This window comes from Symphalangus syndactylus, chromosome 2 (genome assembly GCF_028878055.3).
Source record: "Symphalangus syndactylus isolate Jambi chromosome 2, NHGRI_mSymSyn1-v2.1_pri, whole genome shotgun sequence".
NCBI lineage: Eukaryota > Metazoa > Chordata > Mammalia > Primates > Hylobatidae > Symphalangus > Symphalangus syndactylus.
The window spans coordinates 135,579,150-135,583,680 of record NC_072424.2 but is presented as its reverse complement, the minus strand read 5'-3'; the positions used below and the strand labels follow the sequence as shown (position 1 = coordinate 135,583,680).

Here is a 4,531-nt window from a genome sequence, read left to right as displayed (position 1 = left end):
TTGTATTTTAGTAGAGACAGGGTTTCACCATGTTGCCCAGGGTGGTCTCGAACTCCTGAGCCCAGGAAATCCACCTGCCTCGGCCTCCCAAAGTGCTAGGATTACAGGCGTGAGCCACTGTGCCTGGCCAGTCCCTGCTTCTTGACCTTGGGATATATATGGTATATACTGAAGGCCTCACATGACCACTTCACCTTGGGATATCTAGTGTGTGGCATCTGTGCTGTTTCTCTCCTCTGCACATGGCAGACATTGTGAATGACACACAGGGCTCTTTCTGGTGTGGCCTCAGAATGCCTCTCAGCTCAATACTCCAGAAAATTACCAACATCCATCAGTGTAGACAGAAGGGATAAATTCCAGTGGTCATCCTAGGGCCCAGGCTATCATGTGAGCCTGGATTTATGAGATGTTGGCAGCTACCTTAGGGCAGAGAATGAAGAGGACTTGTTCTCTCCTAAAACTCAAACCATTAACTGCTTCTCACATACTGGTTGACCTGGAAAACAGTTTTAGAAAGAGCAGTTGGTGAAACTGCTTATTGAAGTCATGCATTCCCAATTAGTTAGGCCATTGTCATTCCAAAGATAATACAAGTCAATGAGGTATTGCATTTCTGAGAAAGGAAAATTCACTCAGGCAGGAAGCAGACATCTGTGGTCATTTGGGATGCTGGTTGCTTAGAGCTCCCTCTGGGGACACCTCTGTCTTCTGGCACCTTTGCCAGATTGTGCATGAGCTGGTGGAGCTCCTAGCAGATAGAACACCTCTTCCAGGGCTGAGATTCCATAAGCAATAGGGGTAAATGGCTGGGCTAGAGAATGAGAGACAGGGAGAGGCCCAGGACACAGCTGATTCCCCGCCCCTCCTGGCAGGGCAGATATCCTGTGTCCCACCACAGCTATGGGTGATGACAATGGCCCTTGTCCATGAGCCGCTCCCCTCAGCCTGCCAGGCCACTCTCCAGCTCTGACATTGCATTCCCCGCTGTGGGTGCAAAGAACCTGGACTGACATCCTTTATTGAGGCACAGGCCAGCCTCGTACAAGGGTCTTTTCTGGTCACACATGCTTCTGCTCTGCCATCAGGTGAAATCAATTCCCTTCAGATTTAAGATTTCCATGATGGCGCTGTGGACACCGTCAGCCACCTGCCCACCTTCCATCTGCTTCCTCCTTCCTAACAGAACCCTGTCTCAGGGAAGACTCCAATAAGCCTCGTGATTCGCAGACCCGGGTTGCTGGCCAGAGATCGGCTCGTCAATCCAGGCCAAGTCAGTCAGGGCGCCCCCGTCCAGGCAGCTGCCCTCTAAGGGGAATATTTGGGGCAAGAGAGTTTTGACCAGGGTTTCCCCACCATGCCTCATCCTTGCTTTGCTTTTCCCCCTCCATGGATGAGCAAGAAGCGGCCACCAGTTAGCCTGTTTCTGGCTTCCACGTTATGGGCGGCTCCCTGTCCTAGCTGACAACCCAGGCTTGAGGTCTCCGAGGTGCCATTAGAGCCTTATCAATCTGGAGGAGTTCAAGGGACACTTGTGGAGTCCAGCAGAGGTTAGGAAGGAATGCATATGAGAAATGCTCTTTCTCCCAGTCCCTTCCTCCCCCAGTGACCTCAATCATACCTGCTTGCTCTCCAGTGAAGGGACAAACAGAGGGACATCAGGGTGCCGAAAAGTCCCCTCTTCCTGAGGCAAATATGCTGACTGCAAAAGGAAACACATTGCCTGGCCACCATGCCTGCCTTGCTGGCCTGTTCTGTGTCTGTGACCAGGAATTTCGAGGAGGGGATTCTGTGTGGAGGAGGACCCTGTCGTCACGTGCTGGGAGATGCCAGCTCACAGGGGCCACATTTCCAGGTGTACTCAGCCCTCTTCCTCTGCACCCTGCAATTCTGCAGCATTCCAAGGGCTGGGCTCTAGTTCTCTTACACCTGCAGCCATCTCCAGGAGAGCTATAAGTGACATCACGATGGCAGAGATAATGGTAACTACTACTTATTAAGAGCTACATATTACTATTAACCATGTGCTCTGCATGGACCATATACTTCTTCTGTGATACTGCAGAAAATGTGGTATTGTGCCCAATTTACAGACAAGGAAAACTGAGGCCTATAGATACCCAGACACTCACCCAGGTACACAGAGCAGGAAGGAGAGCTCAACAGCTTCTGGGCCTTTTGGCTAAGATCAAGTGTAGTATCTGTTATCAGTTTAACATCTGATACTGAAGCGGTGTCGTCATCTCACACCGAGGAAATCAAGGATGCAGACACACAAGAAGAGAGGTTAAGAGTGGAGGTTTAATAGGTGAGAGAAAGAGAAAAGAGAAAAGTGTCCTTTCCTGCAGCGAGAGAGGCTCCCGAGTGGGTCTTCCAGTTTTGTGGTGAAATGCACAGGGTTTTACAGACCAGCTGGAGGAGATGGTGTCTGATTTACATAGGGCCCAAAGATTGGTTGGAGCAGGTGTGCCATTTACATAGCACAAAGCTGGCTGCCCCATCCTAATATGTTATTATGCAGATGGGTTCTCTACCTGGTTGGCGCCATGTGGCCTGTTCCTTTACTGTACACATGGTTGACAAAGAAGGGAATGTGGAGACTCCGTGTTGAACATGCCTGATCCCCAGGTAGCCTTTTCCTATTGGCACAGCTGCCGGTATTCACCCGTGCAAGCTTCCAGCTTGCTTTTCTACGTCTGCAGCTTGATTTTTCGGGCTGCTCTTTGTTAGAAAAGAAATGATTCGGGGACGGCTTTTTATTAAAAGGGAAATCTTACCAAGGACTCTCTTACCCTCACTAACTGCCTAAATAATTTCTTTTTTAGCTCCTGTATCAGTACATCCTCTACTAGAGGACAATATATCAAATGAGTTTTTGGAGGAGGGAGATGGGATAGGAGCGTGCTGAGTCTACTTCACACATTGACGTATGTTGCAGTACCTCCAGGATTGGAGCATGCCCTCAGGGGGATAAGTTAAACAAAAAGTAGAGCTTAGATTCCATCAGAGGCTGGTGGATCCATAAGGGGCACCTCTTTTCGATGGGCGGCACTGCCTTCCATACACCAGTGCCCATCCTGCCTGCCAGTCCCCCTCCAAGTCCTGCTCTTCCCTGGGGGCCGGCCTGGGCAGTGGGAAAGTGAAGCTGGCATTGATTAGTCTGTTGGCTCCCGGTCTGCTCTCAGATCGAGGAGGTGGGGGCAGTGTTTAGGCAACGCACGAAACCCTCATTCCCCCATGGGAACCAAAGGTCTCAACATCATTTTAGAGCTGATGACACAGAAGCCCAGGGATGGAAATGGCTAGTTCTGAGCCTCTCAGGGTAGCAGTGGGACCTTCTGCTCTTAACCTGGGGCCAGTGCTGGCTCTCAGACCAGTCCAGTCAGATCAGGGCCTGCTTTTCAGGGGATGTGGCCTTTGTCCACCACCCTGCAGGTCCTGGAGGATGAATGAGGCTCTAAGTTAACTGAATGTTGACAACAAAAGGTCTGCAAAATGGGCAGGGCAACGCCTTGGGGACCCTAAGGAGATGGTCCCCGCAGATGCTGTTGGGGCCTAATGTTTTCTGAATCCTTTTTAGGGTCACGTGCATTATAGAGCTGGCTCATCTACACCTCTGCCACAGCAACCCTGGGAGGGGCATCTTGGCATGGAAAAAGTGAGGCTCAGGAAGATTGCGTGACCTACCCACAGTCACGTGGCCTGTAGGCAACTGAACCAGTCCTTGAATTCAGAGCTGCCTGAATCAAGCCCCCACATTTTCAACATGTGACCACACTCCTCCATGCTGAGGATGTTTCTGCTTGCAAACTGGTGTTTTTCTGGAAGAACAAAGAAGGCCGTTCCAGAAAAATCTGCCTAATAATGAAAAAACCACTCTATTCCATATAGGTAAGCCTGGGGACCAGGTGCCTGGACCTGTGAGGTGAATGTGACTCCGGGGAGGAGAGAAGCACAGCCAGGCTGCCTCACCTGCCTTCCCGAGGCAGCGGCCCCCGAGTGGATCCACACAAACTGCAAGGACTTTTGGAATGGATGGAATTGTGTCGCCCCCCAGAATTCACAGGTTGAAACCCTGCCCACCAGTGTGACTGCATTAGGAAACGGCCTGTAAGGAGGTAATGAAGGTTAAACGAGGCCAGGCTGGGCGCAGTGGCTCATGCCTGTAATTCCAGCACTTTGGGAGGCCGAGGCGGGTGAATCACTTGAGGTCAGGAGATCGAGACCATCCTGGCCAACATGGTGAAACCCTGTCTCTACTAAAAATACAAAAATTAGCTGGGCGTGGTGGTATGTGCCTGTAGTCCCAGCTACTTGGGAGGCTGAGGCAGGAGAATCACTTGAACCCAGGAGGCGGAGGTTGCAGTGAACTGAGATCGCGCCACTGCACTCCAGCCTGGGCGACAGAGTCAAACTCCATCTCTCTCTCTCTCACACACACACACACACACACAAATGTTTAAAAGAGGTCCTAAGGATGAGGCCTTAATTCACTGGATTGGTGTTCTGAGAAGTAGGGGAAGAGACGGCA

General features: G+C 51.0%; 1 pseudogene; it reads left to right on the top strand.

Annotated features, from left to right (window-relative positions):
• The first annotated feature begins 2,162 nt into the window (after positions 1-2,162).
• LOC129478216 (uncharacterized) lies at positions 2,163-2,262 on the top strand (annotated as a pseudogene).
• Positions 2,263-4,531: the final 2,269 nt, after the last annotated feature.